General features: G+C 43.9%; 1 pseudogene; it reads left to right on the top strand.

Moving 5' to 3' along the window:
• Nucleotides 1-22,345: 22,345 nt before the first annotated feature.
• LOC126093106 (5S ribosomal RNA) lies at nt 22,346-22,463 on the top strand (annotated as a pseudogene).
• Nucleotides 22,464-22,712: the final 249 nt, after the last annotated feature.

The following is a 22,712-nucleotide window of genomic DNA, read 5'->3' as shown; positions in this document are numbered from 1 at the left end:
TGGCTGTTTCCTGTAAGGCCTCATGAACAGAAACAGTCGTGAACTCTTAAGTTCTAGTTACTAAAATTTTCTTGGTGGACATACTCCCTAATGGAAATGAAATGAGCGTTTGGCGTCATTGGCCGGGAGGCCCCTTACGGAGCAGGTCCGGCCGTCTTGATGCAGCTCTTATTACATTCGACGCCGCATTGGGCGACTTACGCGACGGATGGGGATGAAATGATGATGAAGACAACACAACACAACATGACACAACACCCAGCCCATGAGCGGAAAAAATCCCTTACCCAGCTGGGAACCGAACCGGGGCCCCTTAGGACGGCAGTTCGTCACGCTGACCATTCAACTACCGGGGCGGACCATACTCCCTTATGAACTGATAGAAGTTGCTAGTAGTCGGTAAACGTTGGGCTGTCAGTTTTTTTTCTTTTACTACACACAACACCTGCGATAAGAGGGCTACACACGGTATTTCTACGGTATCTGCTTTGATTTTGACGACTTATATTTTGATCCTTAGAAAATTAAGTAAAATCGCGTCTTCATAAACCAACTCGAAGAGCAATTAACCAAGTTTTATTGCACTACACAATGCAATTTTTCAAGACAATTCCCTTACTACCTGCAGCTATCGTGGTAGGTCTGATTCTGATGTTTCTCTAGAGAGCGGCCTACTGAAGGTAGGAAACTCAAAAAAAATGCGATAACTTGTGATTTTATGTAGAATAAATTCAAAGTATATAAAACATATAACTGTACTGAAATTTGTCGAAATATGTGACGATAAACTGAAATAAATTGTGTTGTTTTAAATTACAGACAACCGCAGCCAAACGTCCACGTTTTGAAAGAAATAATCCGCACTGGCGGAAGAATACTTTTTATTAAAAGTCAGGTCCTGTTTCGCGCCACCAGAAGAAGCATCCTCTGGAGAAAAAGAATATTTATCACCTGAGGATGCGTCTTCTAGAAACAGTCGTGAACTCTTAAGTTCTAGTTACAGCCCTCATTTGGATACATCAATAAAACGTTTACTTGCTAACCACATACACGTCGTGTATAGCGTTATAATATCATATTGTAAGAGGTCCATGATTAAGGAATTTATTGTTAGAGCACTCGATATGTAAGAGGTCCATGATTAAGGAATTTATTGCTAGCGCACTCAAGCAGATGTAATTTCAATAGATTGCTCACGCGCTGCCTGCGATATGTAAGCTGTAAGACCAGAGAGCAGTGTTGTATGCAGTAGTTACTGTGTGGCAGTAGGAGTAAGTAGTAGCTAAGCAGTCTGATGTATCGAGTTGGCTGGGCCGGTCGTGGGGAGCGATGGCGGTGCCTGAGCGATGTAGTAAAAGGCAAAAGCAGCCTCGCGCATATGTACTACTGTTATACCAAGTCCCATGTAAATGTTTTTAAAAAGAAGTCCCTTAATAATAATCTTTCTTATAAAAATTAACTTTTGACAATCGTTCACATCAATTTAAAGAATTTACTAATTTCTCCAATCCATGGTCATCCCGATTATTGTAAAGAAACATCAGTTGTTTCTTTTATGCATGACAAATCTATCGGCCAGCATTGCACTGGGCTGTGCCAGAAAAATTTCTTATAGGAGCAGATATATACGCGTTATCCGGTGACCTTACTAAGGTAAGAATTTTCAATTTATTCAGAATGATCTTTCAGGGCCATGACGCAACACTGATGAGGTCCAAATTTACCAGTTTGGAATCACAGTCAGTTAATTATTGAAAGGTTATAAATAAGCCACAATTTTATTGAGAGGTTAGTCACATTGTATGGAATTTTTTTATTGGGAGGTTACGCTGAATGTGAATGATATAAATAATTATATTTTTTACTGTTGGGAGGTATTTTTTACTGTGGGGAGGTTACACTAAATGTAAATGCAATATACATATTTTTACTGTTGGGAGGTTACAATATCGTATGGACCACAGGGACGATGGAAGCGAACGCAGGCGAAAAAGGCTCATAAAAATCCGGGACATTAATTTTCTTGTCACTGAACCACTCACAGAGATTGGAGAGCGTTCTGAATTAGATACGATAACAGCCCGTATATTGTGCTACTTTTCCGACCCTTGTGTTACTTTTCCGACGATTACGCTATTTCTTACGGTATTAAACCTCCTTACATACAGAAAGTTAATAGCCTGTTGGTATAGGGTAACACACAGTGCGATAGCTTGTGATCCAGCGGGACAGACGAGGATCCAATCTGCTCCGGGTATTAACGACCGTTCCTCGTGCACGGGCCCATTTCGATGAGGTTTTTAGTCAGCTTTCCATGTGTGTTACGGCATATGTGGAGCTTTCCTCAGTTTCCGCCTCCTAAATTTCGATACACGAACAGTTAAAATATGATCACACATAGAGAAAAAATCACACATTTCACAGACAAGTGGTGCGCACGACTTTCTTCCGTCAGGTAATTCTTTATACAGGTAGGGCATTAAGTCGCAAAGTTAGATAAAATTCACCAAATCTTTAGAAGACGGGATTAACGCTCAGGGATAGGAGAACATACACAGGAACTGATGACTTTAATAAAAATAGATGATTTTAATAAACCGTCCGGAAACATTCGTGCATTACTACTGATACCTTGCCCATCAATCTACACGTCGAGTACGATAGTTCGATGCGCATGGCGCAGAAAAAAAAGCCTCACGTGTCTGGTGTCCGTTCAACAGCAGTACTTTAACACAGTGGAACACTCAAGAGCAGTGAATTTCCCATAAAGGCACCGCGCACTTGTCACTTGTGCGAAATCGCGCCGTATGCAACAGATCCTGTTTCCATATCAGTAAGTGTGAAGCCACAATGTTTAAACGGCCCCATCGCCCATATGCGTCTCCGTCAGTGTTTACTGCGTCATTGTTCAGGCTGTTCTCAGAGCTGACAGGTTCCCTGTATTCACACCCACAACAGGCTCTTGTTTAAAGGGATGCACTAGGTAATGGTGTGCGTGTCATTCTGTTTTACGATACACAGCGCGGTGACACACACACACTCACACTCCCTGACGTCGTAAATTATGCCCCCATCCCCTATCTCCCCTATCTCCCCTTTCCCTTCCCCCGTCCTCTTCCTGACTGTTCAGAGCCAATTTAATCACCCACGGTGCGGCAACAAATGCTGGCTACACTGGATGCGTCGTTTACACGTTATTAAACCTATTTGCATACTGCGGTCGGATACAGCCTGTGACAACAAGGTGCAGTCGAGCATTAAAGAATACGCGCGAAATGATTTCTTCAACACTCAGTTTCACAGCATGAATTTATGAACTGAAAATGATCTTGTACAATCATCTGCTGGAAATTACTGTATCAAAAAGAATTGATTATTCCACTGATCATTTTCCACACTCATCATCGACGTTTTTCGGTTATTGGTTGTTTTATATGGAGATGTCGAGTGAAACTGAGACAGATGGCAATGAAGTAAGTAAACTGTGACACCTGAGGTTCTAACAGCGTATACAGTGTTCAAATAACTTATTGGAATGCAGCCGGCTGTCGTCGTCAACAGCCTATAGGCCGACAGGTGACCACCCTGTCATTGTCAAGACAGAAATCAATAACACACACACACACACACACACTGTAAACGCTAGTGCCACCACACTAACAAAGACGACCGCCAGTGGAAGTTATCGATAGCGAAAAGTATTGAACAATGGGTGAAGTAGCGTTAACTCCGTACCTCTGTTTTCTGACGTAGGAGAGAGCAGGATTTCACGCATAATTAAAGCATAAATCTACGTTTCTACTTACGAGGTTACTTGCTTCCTTAATAAAACTATACCAGTAACTGGAAGTCACGCTGCAATTTCCGTGTTGTTGTATTCCACAGGATGACCGGTGTGAGACAATGTTCTACAATAACCGATTTGCTCGGTGTGACGCTTATGCTCAGTACACTGGTCTTCTGCAGTCCTGATAGTCGGATCAACATGTCAGAAAGATCAGACACTATGCATTCCCAATGGGCAATGAATCCATCAACTTGAGTGCCAATGCAGAATTACTTTCGACCTCCTGCGCGAATCTCAAAGTAGCGAGCATGGAGGCCATGGGTAGGGGGAGCTAGGGGGGAGTGTAGGTCGGCCCAGAGGCGTGTCAAGATTGATGATGATGATGATGTTTGGTTTGTGGGGCTCTCAACTATGCAGTCATCAGCCCCGTACAAAGTCTCAATTTTTACACAGTATATTCTTTTTTTCAAAATCCAATCTATTGACTGTGACAAATGAAGACGATGATGATGAAGACAACACAAACACTCAGTCCCCAGGCAGAGAAAATCCTCAACCCGGCCGGGAGCCGAACCCGGGACCACGTGATCTATAGGCTGCAACGCTCACCACTAGACCACGAACTGAGGACTGTGTCGAGATTGTAAACTTAGTTTCGATAAACACTGTGACCAGGTGGTGCAGTGGTTAACGCAACAGCCTAGGAAGCAGAAAATCCTGGGTTCGATCTCTGGTACGGCACACATTTTCACTTGTCGCAGTCGACATTAGTAGGTCCGTCCCTTTCGTTTCCTTTACCATCCTCTACCTTGAGTTTACGTAAAATGTATCACAGCTGCGGATTCTGAGTTGTGTCTGTTCCTTTGGACATGTCCGACAAATCATACAATACGCATCCATGAAAATGATCCGCCTCGATGGGCAATGAAGCTCCACCTTCAATGTGGACGCACAGTTAAGTTCTAAATCCTGTGGTAATCTCAAAGTAGCGAGCGTGGAGGACATGGACAGGTACCGCGGATGGGTGCTGGTAGGTGTGAGTGTTGGTTGGCCTGGAAGTGAGTCGAGATAGCGTTATTGGGATAATCACTGTGTGCGGATGGGATAGTGACAACAGAACCGCGTAATATGCAAGAGATGCCGGATGCGGCATACACTTTCACTCGTCACCACTGATTCCTCTTAAAGGCGCGATGCATCTGACATCAACAGTTCCTTTCCTTTCCTTTCCTCCCCTCCACATTCAATTTACATAAAACCCACTTTTTTACTGCTGTATGATACGCCAGCTAAACCCGCTGGGCAGAACAGGTGATAGGACTGTGGAAAGGGCCAAAGGTTGAGGTCAGTTTCTACTTCTAATTGTCATTTATTCTAATTTAATAACCTTTACAACCAAAGCGTCGCCATAACCGCTTTGGTTATCCCAGCACGCTTTCCGTCCGACCCAAATCCCCAAATAATCGCAAACTACTTACGTAGCGGACCACGTCCACATAACTCATTGCTAGCCGAATCACGCTGTATTCCGGAGAGGGTGTGCATCAGCACTGAAAGGATCTTTTAATGGCAGTCATGCCATATATATATGTGTGTGTGTGGTGACTGTTCTCCTGAACATCTCTGAATATATATATATATATATATATATATATATATATACACTCCTGGAAATGGAAAAAAGAACACATTGACACCGGTGTGTCAGACCCACCATACTTGCTCCGGACACTGCGAGAGGGCTGTACAAGAAATGATCACACGCACGGCACAGCGGACACACCAGGAACCGCGGTGTTGGCCGTCGAATGGCACTAGCTGCGCAGCATTTGTGCACCGCCGCCGTCAGTGTCAGCCAGTTTGCCGTGGCATACGGAGCTCCATCGCAGTCTTTAACACTGGTAGCATGCCGCGACAGCGTGGACGTGACCCGTATGTGCAGTTGACGGACTTTGAGCGAGGGCGTATAGTGGGCATGCGGGAGGCCGGGTGGACGTACCGCCGAATTGCTCAACACGTGGGGCGTGAGGTCTCCACAGTACATCGATGTTGTCGCCAGTGGTCGGCGGAAGGTGCACGTGCCCGTCGACCTGGGACCGGACCGCAGCGACGCACGGATGCACGCCAAGACCGTAGGATCCTACGCAGTGCCGTAGGGGACCGCACCGCCACTTCCCAGCAAATTAGGGACACTGTTGCTCCTGGGGTATCGGCGAGGACCATTCGCAACCGTCTCCATGAAGCTGGGCTATGGTTCGCACACCGTTAGGCCGTCTTCCGCTCACGCCCCAACATCGTGCAGCCCGCCTCCAGTGGTGTCGCGACAGGCGTGAATGGAGGGACGAATGGAGGCTTGTCGTCTTCAGCGATGAGAGTCGCTTCTGCCTTGGTGCCAATGATGGTCGTATGCGTGTTTGGCGCCGTGCAGGTGAGCGCCACAATCAGGACTGCATACGACCGAGGTACACAGGGCCAACACCCAGCATCATGGTGTGGGGAGCGATCTCCTACACTGGCCGTACACCACTGGTGATCGTCGAGGGGACACTGAATAGTGCACGGTACATCCAAACCGTCATCGAACCCATCGTTCTACCATTCCTAGACCGGCAAGGGAACTTGCTGTTCCAACAGGACAATGCACGTCCGCATGTATCCCGTGCCACCCAACGTGCTCTAGAAGGTGTAAGTCAACTACCCTGGCCAGCAAGATCTCCGGATCTGTCCCCCATTGAGCATGTTTGGGACTGGATGAAGCGTCGTCTCACGCGGTCTGCACGTCCAGCACGAACGCTGGTCCAACTGAGGCGCCAGGTGGAAATGGCATGGCAAGCCGTTCCACAGGACTACATCCAGCATCTCTACGATCGTCTCCATGGAGAATAGCAGCCTGCATTGCTGCGAAAGGTGGATATACACTGTAGTAGTGCCGACATTGTGCATGCTCTGTTGCCTGTGTCTATGTGCCTGTGGTTCTGTCAGTGTGATCATGTGATGTATCTGACCCCAGGAATGTGTCAATAAAGTTTCCCCTTCCTGGGACAATGAATTCACGGTGTTCTTATTTCAATTTCCAGGAGTATATATATATATATATATATATATATATATATATATATATATAGAGAGAGAGAGAGAGAGAGAGAGAGAGAGAGAGAGAGAAAATGTTTTATGTTGTCCGACCCTTTGTCACTAAGCTGTATTTAGTTACTTACCGGCGCATAAGACATTCACATGTAAAGCGTGATACGTTTACGAGTGTGGGGATTCCTTCTGAAAATCAACATTCTTAATTAACATAACTACACACTGGTCAAAGCAGTTGATGCTATTTTTTTCTATTTTGGTTCAAATGGCTCTAAGCACTAATGGGCTTAACATCTGAGGCCACCAGTTCCGTAGACTTAGAAATAATTAAACCTCTAATTAAACATCAGAAACATCCATGCCCGAGGCAGGATTCGAACCTGCGACTGTAGCAGAAGCGCGGTTCCGGACTGAAGCACCTAGAACCGCTCGGCCACAGTAGCCGGTTCTCCATTTTGCTTCTATCACTGCTCTAGAGACACAAATACAATTTTCGAACCACAGTATACATTATCTGATCAAAAACATCCAGACTCCCCTATGCCAGCGTAAGAGCAGGCGGGCAGTGTTGTTTTGCCAGCAGAGAGGCAGCAACAGGAGAATGAGCCGGTCACGAGAGCTCAGTGGACTTCGCACGTGGTCTAGTATTGGATGTCACCCAGGTAATAAATCCAGCAGGGACATTTCAACCACCTTGCCGAACGGTGTGGCCGAGCGGTTGCAGGCGCTTCAGTCCTGAACCACGCGGCTGCTACGGTCGCAGGTTCGACTCATACCTTGGACATGTATGTTTGTGATGCCCTTATGTTAGGTTTAAGTAGTTCTAAGTTCTAGGGGACTGATGACCTCAGATGTTAAGTCCCATAGTGCTTAGAACCATCTGAACCATTTCAACCATTCATAAGCTGCCCAAACCGCCTTTTGCTGCTGTGATTGTGAGTGGACACGAGAAGGATCAACAACAGCTAAACTAAGACCAGACGGACCTCATCTACTGACGGACAGTGACCGTCGGGCATCACCTAGGGTGGCTGCAAAGAGTCGCATGAAGTGATCGGCACGAATCAATCGTGAATTTCAGAGTGATACCAGCAGTCCCGCTAGCATAATGACTGTAAGTCAGGAATTAAAAAGACAATGAGTTACAACGGTCGAGCAGCTCTTCGTAACCTAACATATCTAAAGTCAAATTAAAGTAATAACAGCTCTCGGTCGCGAAAAATAAGCATTTGACCAAGGTTACGGCGCTGCTATCAGTGCTTTCATCAGAAGTAAAACGCTGAAATTGGCTTATCACTTATAAAATAAATATCAAGCGATAAAGCTTTAGTCACAAAATTTTTGAAAGAGAATACATGATAGGCAAGCCACTACGGGCTGCTCACACATGTCGAGCTACAGGTAGCAGTGTAATTGAAATACTTTACGAATAAGTTATATCTTGAACCTCTTCCTAGATACACTTTCCAGCACATGTACTATGTTACAACTTACCTCATCCAAATTGAACCTACCCTAAAATAATTTCAATAGAATAATCAATAATGAGAGAGACGGATGATTTGTACACACCTCAGAGCCAATATCAGTTAAATTAAATTACTATCAAATCCACCTTCATTAATAGTATTTCAGCGTCAAATCCATTATAAACAAAAATCTATTGTGACCCAGATCCTATTAATTCTAAGCTGCATCTTGACTTCGAATTCTTTATAATTGTAGATCCTGAGAATTCTAACTCTAAAAAGATTCTCTGATAATAGAGATATACAAACAAGTAAATTAAGTGGAGTAAATCGTGTATTATCAACCATGAGGTAGGTTCCTGGAATGGAATGAGATACCGACAGATTCTCTGGGTTTAAAGACCTTAACTAATAGCACCCTGGTAAGTATAACATTTAAAGTAATAGTTTTTTTTATCATGGAATTGAGCCTCTATGGACTGCGTGGAAACAACCAATTTCATTTTAGTGTCTAGGTCTTGTTCTTGTTACAACTTTGACTTCGTGCCAGTATCATTTGAGCCCACCAAGAAGAGCCTGTTGATGCTCTTCGGATAATGGTGCTGTCCGTCTTTTGGACGTTGATGCCATATTAAAACCTTGGTAGTCGTTTCCGAATCTTCTAAATTTGTTCCTGTCAGGAATTTCTCTTTCTGAGATACCAATCTGCCTAAGATCTTTTTCACATTCTTCGAACCATCTTGACATTGTTTTCTTAGATTGGATGAAACTCCATATCCTTTTAGTTAGTCGGTCACCGTCCATCCTCATGACATAACCGTAAAATAACAATCGTCTCTTCCTAATGGATGCTGTGATATATCCTGTCTTTCTGTGCAAGTTCTCATTTACTATCATTCACCATTTACCAGTTTATTATTTCAGTTTCACAGATTCATAAAAAGAGCTATAAATAAATTTTAACACTTCACTCTGCAAATTTATATCTCAGCCCAAATGATGTAAACAAATGTTTTAACGAATAATATTCACTTGTATCAATCGTATAACTGCAGTTGCTGGCACGAATTATACCGATACTAAATCAACTGATAAATCCAATTGCCTTCCTCTCTTTCAAAAATTTTGTAACTTAAGCTTTATCGCCTGGTATTTATTTTATACGTCACATACCAATTTGTGTGTTTTACTTCTAATGAAGGCACTCATAGTAGTGCCGAAACCTAGGTCTACAGATTTCTTTTTTGCGACCAATGGCAGTTACTGCTTTAATTTTACTATGTAAACGGTCGCTGACCACACAGCCATGTTCAAAAAATTATATGTTAAGTCTGTGCTATGCGACGCTTGAGGCGGTGTAAAGAGCGACGTCACCAGACAGTGGATGACTGGAAACGATATTCCAGAGTGCTGAATCACGCTGTACCCCGGGGGAATCCGGTGTAAGGGTTTAGCTCTGTTGAATGTCCAGAGGTCGTTGCCTGCCATCGACTGTAGTCCCAACAGTGAAGTACGGATGAGGTGTTGCCACTGTATATGGGTGTTTCACGTGCTTGCTGTGTGGCCCCTTTATTGTGCTTAAGAAACTGTAAATACGGAAGGGTATGAACACATTTAGAGCAATATGCACATCAAAAAATACAGGAACAGATCAAAGATGGTGATTGTATCAGCATGATAGTGCACCCTGTCTTAAAGTAACACCTGTGAGAAGTAGACTGTACACAGTAACATTCCTAAAATGGTTCAGAGCGGGACCTGAACCCAATGGAACATCTTCGGGATTAGTTGGAATGTCGACTTCGCTCCAAACACAAAAGTCCAACACCACCATCTTCTCTGGTTTCGATTCTTAAGAAAGGGCTGCTATTCCTCCACAGACGCTAGGACACCACTTTGGAAGTGTCCTCAGAAGAGCTCTTCATAGGCGGACACACGCCGTACGTTGCCAGATATGTTTGATCAGGTAGTGTATCTTCCCGCAGAAAAGTCAATTTGAATTCACATTCTAATTCATGTGTGGATTGAAGCTGGAGGGGGGAAGAAAGGAAACGAGCGGGGAGGGGAAGCATCACTGTTGCCAATTGCTTTGGGGCATTACGAGGAGTCGCGGCGACGAATTAAAATGTGTACCGGATCGGGATTCGAGCCCGGGATTTCCTGTATACTATGCAGGTGCGGTAGCCGCTGTTCCATTCGGGACACAGTTGAATCACAACTGTACGGACTGTCTCGGTTCGCCTTGCGGCCGACCCACACTCCCATCGAGCGCCACCTATCTGCAGCCCCTGTCCATTTCCTCCAAATACTCGTTCTTGCGAGATTCCCATAGGAGGTCGAAATTATCTGTGCATCCGCACTGAAGAAGGTGGATCAATTGTTCAGCTAGGCTATCAGATTATATGAATGTGTGACGATGATTTTCGGTTTGTGGGGTGCTCAACTGCGCGGTCTTAAGCCAATTTTTACATATTCAGATTTTTACGGAGTCCAATGTAACCACTATCACGAATTATGATGATGATGATGAAATGAGTACAACACAAACACCCAGACCCCGGGCAGAGAAAATCCTCAACCCGGCCGGAAGCGAACCCGGGACCCCATGATCCAGAGGCAGCAAAGCTGGCCACTACACCACGAGCTGCGGACTTACATGAATGTGTGCTGCCTGGTGTTTCGGACACGTCCGAAAGAACAGACACCACAAATTCATGTAAGTGAAGTGTCTTGGTGCTTTTTTTAGGTGAAAGCAACATAAATAAACTTGTTTATTCAATTGAAATAAAGGTTAATACAACAGGGTGTCCGTTCGAAGGCAGGAGGTGAACCTAACATACCCTTCTGACGAAAGAATAATCCTCTGTAGTGGGTAATGTAACAAGTATTTCGCGCTCAGTGCGTGTGTACGGCTCCAAAGGTGGAGAGGGGTGGCGGACACTAACTTCATCTAACAAGGGAACCTCCCCATCGCACCCCCCTCAGATTTAGTTACAAGTTGGCACAGTGGATAGGCCTTGAAAAACTGAACACAGATCAATCGAGAAAACAGGAAGAAGTTGTGTGGAACTATGAAAAAAATAAGCAAAATATACAAACTGAGTAGTCCATGCGCACCATAGGCAAGATCAAGGAGAGTCAGGACTCAGGAGCACCTTGGTCCCGTGGTTAGCTGGTCCCCGGTTCAATTCTTCCCTCGAGTGAAAAGTTTACTTTTTTTATTTTCGCAAAGTTATGATCTGTCCGTTCGTTCATTGACGTCTCTGTTCACTGTAATAAGTTTAGTGTCTGTGTTTTGCGACCGCACCGCAAAACCGTGCGATTAGCAGACGAAAGGACGTGCCTCTCCAATGGGAACCGAAAACATTTGATCGCAAGGTCATAGGTAAACCGATTCCTCCACAGGTACACACGTCTGATACATTTTATACGATACTGGTGACGGCATGTGCGCCACATGACAGGAATATGTTGTCGACCCACCTAACTTGTACACTTGGCGAATGGGTAAAAAGATTCTTCTACCTTGCCTGATTTAGGTTTTCATGTGGATGTGATAATCACTCCCAAAAAAGTGTTGAAAATATAAGAGTTTCTCAGATAATAACTGTCTGAAAATAAAAAATTAAACTTTTCACTCGAGGGAAGACTTGAACCAAGGAACTCTCGCTCCGCAGCTGCTCACGCTAACCACGAGACCACGGCGCTCCTGAGCTCACACGGTCCTTGATATTCCATATGTTGCCATGGACTACTCAGTTTGTATATTTTGCTTACTTTTTTCATATTTCCACTCAACTTCTTCCTGTTTTCTCGATTGATCTGTGTTCAGTTTTTCAAGGCCTATCCACTGTGCCAACTTATAACTAAATCTGAGGGGGGTGCGATGGGGAGGTTCCCTTGTAAGGTGATACTTTCAACTGTGCGCATGCACCTTCCATGTCAGACTAAATATTAGCGATGAAGTTTCATGTTGCAGGGATTTAACGGGCTAACGTCCATTGATTAACCAGGGAACAATGTTCGTAGGCTCATGAGTCATTCGAGTTGTTCTAGCAGCTTTAACGTAAGGCCAAACACATTGATTTATTCCTCGGAGATCCATTCCGAATTTATGGAGCATTACAAATAAGCTATCGCAGATTCTTCCACCATAGGTCTCATCCTTTCTCCGTAACGTAATCTTTTCTTATTGTGAATCTTGACTCCCTTATTTACGCGTATTTTGTATTCATGAAGCTCCGGCGAGGAACCAATCCGTCATACAACGAAGAATGAGATGCCGGCAGCGAAGCGCAAGCGTCCGAAGGAGAATCAGAATCCGCTATAAGTCAGGCCCGTACGCCTTGCTTCGCTTAGCTCTATTGTATCGAAGACTGGCCTACACCGCAGATCTGGAATTTCTGAAACACATCGGACGTTGGTGTGACCCTCAAAGTCTGATACATTTCACGTGTGCCAGATCGGGAGTTTTACGGAATATACCGTACGTTTTTCGTCATGGAACTACAAATTTAAACTATTCTTAAAATTTATCATTTGAAATTTTCTCATTAATGATTACTTCAAATAACAACCATATTTCTGTGAATTATAGCACTTGTCGCAAAATAAACACAGGAACTGACAGTGATGGTAGCTTCGTATAGTAAATGACTTAGATAAGGAGGTAGATTCATAACTTTGCTTCAAGTCCATCACCAGCAGTGAGGTCTGTATTTAAAGCTAAATTTCAGTGTCGTGCCATTTATATTTTTAATGACGCAGTTCGTTCCTAAAAACTACAAATAATAATAGTCTGTCATATTTATTACGCATTTCAGACGATAAATTTCCTTACTTCAGTTGCTTTCATGTCCAGCGAATGAGAACATTAACATTCATCGCGATATAGGATACCCAAATCAGCGTATAATCAGGTTGTGGGGAAATTATCCGTTAACAATCGCCATGCTTCTGTCACGAATGCGCATTTATTAAGTCTTCGTCGCTTGTCTTTCCGCAGTTCTTGTAAACAGGATGGAGAAGCAGCTCCAAGGTACTAGTTTGCCAATATTTAATCCTCAGTCTTATTGAGGTCGAATTAAACGAATATCAGGTTCACTTCCGTTATCAAGTTAATCACTTAATCCGCTTCGGCATTCCTCGTTTCCACGGTTTTTCCCTAAAGCATCCGCGCAGCTTCATCCCACGACATCACTTCTCCGGCGAATGTAAGTGGCCCTCTCCTGTGTCTATTCTAAAACATCGAGTGCTCGATCCAAATTGGGGAAACCAAGAGAGATCACTAATCGCTCGTTAGTGCACTCCTTTAAACAGTCGTGTCCGGCGCTGAGTGTCAGACCAGTAGTAGTAAAACGCGGTGGAGAGGTGTGCGTCGACCCTGTCATCTTGGCTGAGCAGATCACAGTGAATCCAAAAATCTGTTGTTTTCTGTGGAGGACATTAATTCAAGTATTATCGGACAAACTTCTCAAGTTACACTCATGAAACTGTTTTTAGTGAAATACAAGTATCGCTGTGTGAAACGGAAAAATGTAAACGATATATTTTATTAAAAACAGTTTTTTGTGTTGCTGGGCAACAGTCATACCATAATTTTTAAATGAACACACCGCCATTTTACTCTATTGTTATTTATTTAATGACGACCCAGGTTTCGGCCTTTTATGTGATTTTCAAGTGACTGAGTTTATGTCATTAACATATACAGCAGGACATCAAGCTTGATGTCCTACAGTATATATTAATGAAATAAACTCAATCATTTGAAAATGGCATAAATGGCCGAAATCTTGGTCGAAATTAAATAAACAATAATACAGTCAAATGGCGATGAGTTCATTTAAAAAAGTTCAAATGGCTCTGAGCACTATGGGACTTAACATCTATGGTCATCAGTCCCCTAGAACTACTTAAACCTAACTAACCTAAGAACATCACACAACACTTTAAAAAAGTGTTTTACTGATTTGCATTATAAAACACCAATTTAATTCGCTTCCAGCCCACCATAGATTTCAATTGAAAATAGTGACTATCTAAACGATCTGCGAGGAATGGAATACACAGTGGTGTGCGCAATTTTATTAATACTTTGTTTATATATTGATGCCTATGCCTTTCACCTGGATGTAATTACGGTGATCATTCGAATTTTTCTGATTTTGCGTACCGTTTTGTGGCTTCAATCCGTTCGTCCAATTATTCGGTAACCTTTAGAGGCTCGCATGATGCAGTTCTGACCGCATATGAAATCCTACCACAATGCGACCGGTGATTGCAGTTCCTTCCAACTCTGAACTGTGAGACGTGATCCAGTTTTTAATGGCGTGAAATGTCAGAGGTTTTGTCACCGACCTTAAAAGCCGTAGTATGTCAAGATCAATTTATTCCTCTTTACAATGTTCCCGCTGCTGCTGTGTTGCTGAAGTACTTGCACTGTGCTCACGTCAGTCGAACCATACTGAAATGTGATGAAAGAAGACTTGCTGTGAATGATGAAACATAAGGATACAGAAAGGATATCCCAACAAAAGTAGTAACAGAAAATCCCAAGGAAAGATTCTACAGCCATTAGCAATCGAGGTACGACTGTTACGGATGACAATAACTAAACTAAATCACAGAAACTGAACAAGGAAGTACATTACATTACACGGACGTCAGTATTCCAGTTTGCGAATTATTATCATCGGAATATTTTGTGGCTGTGTTACTATTTTTGAGTGTGTTAACCATGGTGTCCTCATGAAAAATTAAAACATTAGGGATCAGTAGACACAGAGGAATCATGATTTTTATTCTAGTGCATGGTAGAATGCAGAGTGTCTCAGTATCATGTTGATCACTATCAAAAGGTGGTAAGCATTTTAAACAATGAGACAAAGTGTACCATAGAGATCTATTTCGTATCTTCTCTAGTTTCTGATGTACAGCGTATATAAATGACGCTGCACGCGTATTGTAGAATCTACAAATTATTCCGTTTTGCAGACTGGATATGGAGAAAAACGCTGTATGAAATCTGTAGCTGAAAATACAGGCATCGAAGTTCTTGAAAATCAACGGGTGGTTGAAAGCAAATTGGTTAAGAAAAAAGTTCGACAGAACTTAGTGAACACAACACCTCCCTCAAAGCTCCACAAGGTCACTAAATTTCCTAAATTCCTCCAGGCAAACACTAAGATCGTTCCTTTAAAGAAAACGCGGTCGATTTCCATTCCCCGCCTTTCACAACCGTAGATGTGTGCTCCGCCTCTGATGACCACGCTGTCGACGGGACGTTCAACTCTAGTCTTCCTTTCTTCTTCAAAGCTTACTAACAGATGGAATAAAGGAAGTTGAAAATGTTAATTCTACCCAGAATTAACATTTTCAACTGAGATAGGTCAAAATCTTAATTAGAACACCAGCACTGCAAAATCAACGATTTACCCTCATTTACCTATGTGTGCAGTACGTCTAATTACTACTCTGACAATTACTACATTCATTAATGTCAATTATAGTTTCTCCTTTTACTCGAAAAATAGTGCTAAGCGTGACTGGTAACACAAGTGCCAAAAACAGATACTTCAAAGAATTAACATTAGTCAAAAGCAAGTCATATAAATGGGGACTGATATATTCAACAACTTGCCTGAACATTTTAAATGTGTTGTGGGTAACGTGGTTGGATTTAGGATTGTATTATATAATGTCTCAAATAAAAGACGGTCTCTGTTGCAATGTTTATTGTTTCGCTCTCTTAGAGCTCTTAATTGCAAAACGTTACAAAGTAATCATTATATCAAAGTTTTGATTCGTGAACCTACCTAGACCATTAAGTGGCAGAATAATCTTACGCTACGGGGATGCAAGCACACCTTGAAAAGGCGGCGAAGGCTGCTTCACTTACAAATTATGACGTCCAATTTTCTGGATATTAATCTCCAGTTCATAGAGGGGCACGTTTTTTTAACGTCTTTCGTAAACCAAGCACGAGGCACGCAAAGATACATGCATCATCTTGCCATTCTACTTCGCACAAGTTCAGTTTAATTTCCTCCATGTTCGACCGCACACTCAGTGCATCTCTAATTTGAAATACGTTCTCAATCGAATGGCTAAAGCCCGATCTTAGTAGATAACCAATCTGTTTCTAAATAAATGTAACCCATGCAGCTGGCGACCGTTAACACCCAGTCTGACTCCATTTTCGTTACTTTGCCATTTTTCTCCCCTGTTTTACAGAGTAGCTATAGATTAGCTTTTCTTTCAGTTTACCTAATGTCCTCAAATGAAGTGGCGTCAAAATTTCTTTCTGCAGTCATGACCGCCTCCAATAACAAATAATTGTTAACGAAAAGCCAGTCTTTCGACCTTTTTTTTTTCTAACTAGAATGTATATTACTTGTGCCCAGGGCCCCGGCACTTACATAGCAGAAACACGTCAGGATTAGATTTCAAGAACACCTTGTTACAAAAAGAGGTGCTGTAAAAAACAGGTCGCCATTTTCTAAGTATATTGAAGCTAGCGGATATCTTCACGAGGCTACGAATGATGCAAGGCTCCTAAAGGAAAAAAAAACTTACTTCTCTGTAGGAATCCGAAACAATGAAACTCCTTAGCTCATCATCAGTTAAGCTTAAATTACCAACTGGACAGTAAAAATCAAATCTAGCACGCCACCATTTCCCTGATTTTTTCCAAATTCTATGCTTCTTTTTTGTGCCTGACATGTTTTCCCCTAAACTATTTTTTTTCAATCTAAGTGGTTTCCTATTGTATTCCCTTTCTCCCTTTGCCCTATCTGCGTAAGATACGCATCCCACACTTCCCCACCGATCCTCCTTCGCTATCCCTCAAACCTCCCCCCCCTTCCTCCCACTCCCTCCCCCTGCTTTTTCTCCCGTTCCCATCCTTGTACCATAATTTTCGCTTTCCTTATCTTCTCCATTCTTTTATATTCCTTTATTTGTAGATTTGGGTATTTGATTATTATTTTGCTAATGACGATTTTAATTGTCATGTTATTGTTATTTATATGTTACCAACCAATGAAATCACCGTCACTCATATTTTATAATCCATATTACTTTTAATTCCCTGTTTCTGTAATAGGAAATATTTTTACACGCTCATAACATAATCTCTTGGCTTTATATCCCTGCCGTGTCTATTACTATTTTAATTTCATCTTAACCTCACTATTACTGCCACCACTCCACCATTCCCATCAACATTACTTGATTCCACGTCCTTCATGTCTCTACGCACTTTTCATCGGTGGCAGTAGTTGTCTATTAGTGGAACACTAACCTGTGAACAATGGGCTATCTGCACCGACTGCTGCTGGTGCTTGGTGACTTTATTTGCTTCTCTTATACTGAAAATTCTGGATCCCCTGTATTTACCGGTGCCTCGTTCCAGCATAGTCAATTTTTTTATTGTTTCAGTATTTTGACTGTTGCAATACCACCCCAAACACTTTCTCCCTTGGTTTTAACACTGACCGAATTGATTTACGCCTTCGCTTTTAATTCTAAATAAAGCAGTTTCCGTTGCCTTTTTAAGGCATGTTTGCATCCTCGCACCAATAGCTTATTCTGAAATTAAATGAGTTAGATAGGTTCACGAGTCAAAAACTTTCATATAAAAATACCTTCCCGCGTTTTTCAGTTGATGATACGCTAAGATCGCGAAACACATTATGAATCAATAAACATTGGAACTACAGATATCTTTTATTTGCAAAATGGAACCACTCTCGTGCACCAAGTCAGAGCAGAATGGAACAATTTATACAGAATTAAGTAACTTACTGTTGGGCAACTCCTGCCCACTGAAGAGTCTCCTCGGAAACACTTGAGAGTAATGCTTCAAGCTATTTCAAGAAACATTAGCTGTGAACTACAATAGTATTTCATAGCATTAAACCTCATCTCAAGTTGTGGAGGCGCCCATCAGCTGATGCCGATGGGATAGAAACTGCTCTGCATATGTTAGATCTCAATATGCGCTAGTTTTACCGAAAACTGGTCATGTCAGTGAAGTAAGTAATCTAAACTGTGCTTCATTCCGAAAATGATCGTACGGGATCATTATCCTGAGACAGCCCTCTATGGCATGGAGGGTGAGCTTATTGTGTTCCCTCACTGGTGAAGTAACCAAAGCCTACACATAGACCACAGGCTGTCGTCTTCAGCACTGGGGAGACTGTAGCCAGATGGGTTATAGGCATTAGAGAGATGCTGACGTCAGTCACCTGCTCGACCGTGTTCTAAACAGCTGTGGACACCAGTACATATCTCTTGCAGAAGACGAGTTACGTAAGGTGCACCATGTGTCAACTGTTGCGTGTAAAGGTGACCCCCAAACATTTGGTTGACTATATCCCCGAGTGGGTATAGGCCCAAGTTCCGTTCCAGGAGGCTGCTGCGGAAGACCATCACCCAGGACTTCCACAAGTTCGTGAAGGTTCTGATTGCTGCATTGTATATGGCAATCTAGTCCACTGACCTTTCGACTTGGTCTGGTAAAAATGGAAATGTCGTGTGGCTAGGGCCTCCCGTCGGGTAGACCGTTCGCCTGGTGCAGGTCTTTCGATTTGACGCTACTTCGGCGACCTGCGCGTCAATGGGGATGAAATGATGATGATTAGCACAACACAAAACCCAGTCCCTGAGCGGAGAAAATTTCCGACCCAGCCAGGAATCGAACCCGGGCCCTTTGGATTGACAGTCTGTCACGCTGACCACTCAGCTACCGGGGCAGACACTTAGTCTGGTGTAAGCTCTAAAGACATCAGCATCAGATCATCTGCATAATCATGACAAAGGTATGGCCTCTCAACATACGTCCCTGCAGGCACCATCATAGCCCATGTAACAGTTGCTACATGGCAGTGGCGTACTTAACCACCGACAGGGGTAATCGTGTCTTGCAGAGCAGGCAATAGCGATCATACCTGCCGTAGTTAGATTGATCGTAATATGTGAGTTGTACAAGGCAGAAGTTACAGGCCAGCTGCCACAGCACCTTTTCAACATAGTCGCAGCACGCCCCATCAAAAATGTTGTCAGATAGAAAAGGCTCCACACATACGACACACCTCTGCCAGTGCGATACGATTGCGGTTACCACTGAATAACGTCTGGATGTTGCTGTTAACCCCAAGACACATCTGGTCTAGAGACTTGAGGCAGGACACTCGGAATGTAGGCAGCCAAAATTCTCGAAAGAGGCCAAGTCCCCTTGCAGAAGACAGCTTAGGGACTGATATAAGAGAGCCATCGATAAAGGTTGGGCCGGCCGAAGTGCCCGTGCGGTTCTAGGCGCTGCAGTCTGGAACCGCGAGACCGCTACGGTCGCAGGTTATAATCCTGCCTCGGGCATGGATGTGTGTGATGTCCTTAGGTTAGTTAGGTTTAACTAGTTCTAAGTTCTAGGGGACTAATGACCTCAGAAGTTGAGTCCCATAGTGCTCAGAGCCATTTTTGATAAAGGTTGGTGGCATATACACCGCAGAGGTCGTCATTTCTTGGAAATTCTAACCAATTGGGGCATCATATCATCGTGGAACATACAATAAAGTTATTGAGAGACAATCTGGGCCCGGAGATTTGTTGGTGCTCCTTTGTGGATGGCGTCGGGCAGATATGTGAGGGTCGCTGCTATGTTCCATCGATGGCCCTAGGTAGTAAGCAGATGATTTCATCTGGTTCCGGGACTTCGTGGTCTTCTGCTCCTAGATCTGCCGATACTGACTCAAGAAGTCGTTCGTAATATTCCGCTGGGCCGTGAGGTCCCGCCTACCAGGGATCGATGCTCTTCCGACGTCTGTGACATTCACAGATAATGTGATTCAAGGCCGGTGATTCACTCCCGATCCTGTATGGATTACGTGTACGTACAAGTGCGTCTTCAAGACGGCGTTGAGTAAGCGTAGTGATTTTTGCCTGCAATTGATTATCCTCAGCCTCACGTTCTGGCGACGGCGATTTGGCGGATAGCTCTCTCAGTAGCATAAAGTAGTATTCCATGATGTGCTATTTCCAACCGACAGCCTCTCAACTGCAGTGCAGCATCGCGCACTGCAAGACAGGTTTTGAGCAATCGAACACCAACGGACCGTGGAAGAAGATGTCGGAATCGGCCTCTCTTACTTCCTCCAGGTCTCCAACGACACACCAGATCCCCGAGGATCGCGACACTCATCTCCCACGAGCTTCTGCTCCGCCACACCCTCTGTCTTGAATTGTGATGTGTTGCAGAATGGGGCATCACGAGTGGTAAAGGCCGTGAGCTGGACCTTGAACATTATTATCGGAACCATTTGAGAAGGGTAGAGTTAGAAGACCCAAGGAAGGCCTCCCTGTTGGTGATGGGTCCGGTCCTATGTCCATCGGTATTTAACTGTAATGATGTGGCGCAACAACAGGTGTCACGTCTCCGAAATCGTCAGCACACACAGTCAGGATTGTGCAGTGACCATCCAGTAGAATTAACAGGGCGTCTGAAGGTTGCAGCACAACTGTACTGGTGGCAAAAACAGACTCAGTCATCTATACAGCATTCAGAAGTAAGGTGCTGAGAGAGTCTTCTACGCATTGGCTGCCTATCGAATCACGCGTAGGGAACCGACAGTCATACCTTCCCGCTTAGGGTGGTCGCTATCGTCTTTGTCCTCTGTGGGCATTGTCCTGCAGATATTGGATGGAGCCCATCGGCGTTTTCTTCTTATGTTTCGGAGCACTTTTTTCGGACATGAGCACTGGTATCCGACAAAGCCTGGGGATTGTTGCCGTCGGAAACAGAAGTGCAGATTCTCATTATAAAATCTGCCGCAGGCAACCCCCCATAGTGCCATACCCCTCCCACGTTGCAAGATCATTACTGAGAGGTATTCGGGCAGTACGGACTGTCCATCCGTATTACCCTGCCACTGTATTACAGGCTACTCAGGACCGATAGGAGAAGACACTTCGGTGATTAGGTGGTAGAGATTGATGGGCCAGTACGTTCGTCAATGAGAGCGCCATCAGGTCATGCGACATTTTCTCCTCTTCTGGTCACAAGCGCAACATGGAATTGCGTACAGCTTGATCTGAGATGTGCCTCTTGTCCACATCTAGAACATATCTTTGTCTGGCTATAGTGAATTACTATGGCATGACATTGCCTATTTTCAGATAGGAGCGGACATTTTTAGTAAGGTCTATGTGCTCCTGGCGCCTCCTGTTAAGAACTAGCTACGTGGTAAGGTGTACCCATTATTCCGCCGTATATCCCAGTGCAGCAGGGGCTCAATGTTGCGATAACAATCTCTGCTGGCACCTCAAACAGCAGCTCGAAAGCACAGACTATCTTCTGCCCGAGACCCGCATATTCCACTTTCATGGGGCCCACATGTCCATACGAATGTCTCAACTGAAGGTCGCTCGTCTTAGGATCCTTTCAGAAGCTGCGTCGTCCATCAGCTTCATTTAGACCATGCTACTTAAAGTGGAGATGTGAATCTCTACTAGTTCATGATAATCGATGCGAACGTCATCTTGTAAGAACTGTTCAGTTTTCAACGCTTTTGGTCGCTTATTTTCAGTCGTAAAACTGAGCTACATCGTCGATTTTCGTTATGTAAACGACCACTCGTGGTGAAGAAGCAGAGATATATACATGAATAAATGGGGTGAAAGGAATAAAAAGGAAGCAGAATGGGGAAGAGAGAGATAGGAAATACTGACATACAGCTGAACACATCATTGCGGCAATGCAAACGGGAGAGCAAAATCTGAATCGGACCGGGACTGTAAAGCGAATCCACATCTTATTTAGAGCGGTTGCGTTAACCGCCTCGGCCCTTCAGGTTCTAGTCCCGGTCCAGCATAAATTTTCAGCTCTAGCCATTGCATCGCTGCAATGCCTTGTGAAGCTGAAAGTAATTTTTTCCTACCTCTTTCCCAACCCGTTTCCTTTCCATTCCTTTCACTTTATTTATGTACAGGCTATTGTAATTAAGGCGACGACCTTGCCCCAGTGGATACACCGGTTCCCGTCAGATCACCGAAGTTAAGCGCTGTCGGGCGTGGTCGGCACTTGGACGGGTGACCCTCCGGGCCGCCATGTGCTGTTGCCATTTTTCGGGGGGCACTCAGCCTCGTGATGTCAATTAAGGAGGTACTCGACCGAATAGTAGCGGCTCCGGTCAAAGAAAACCATCCTAACGAGAGAGAGAGCGGTGTGCTGACCACACGCCCCTCCTATCCGCATCCTCAGCTGAGTGAGGATGACACGGCGGTCGGATGGTCCTGATGGGCAACTTGTGGCCTGAAGACGGAGTGCTATTGTAATTAAAGTTCTAGTTACAAAACACTGTAAAAAAAAC

The sequence above is a fragment of the Schistocerca cancellata genome, chromosome 7 (genome assembly GCF_023864275.1).
Source record: "Schistocerca cancellata isolate TAMUIC-IGC-003103 chromosome 7, iqSchCanc2.1, whole genome shotgun sequence".
In the NCBI taxonomy this organism is placed as follows: domain Eukaryota; kingdom Metazoa; phylum Arthropoda; class Insecta; order Orthoptera; family Acrididae; genus Schistocerca; species Schistocerca cancellata.
The sequence above is the reverse complement of the archived record's forward strand: the minus strand, read 5'-3'. Positions and strand labels throughout refer to the sequence as shown.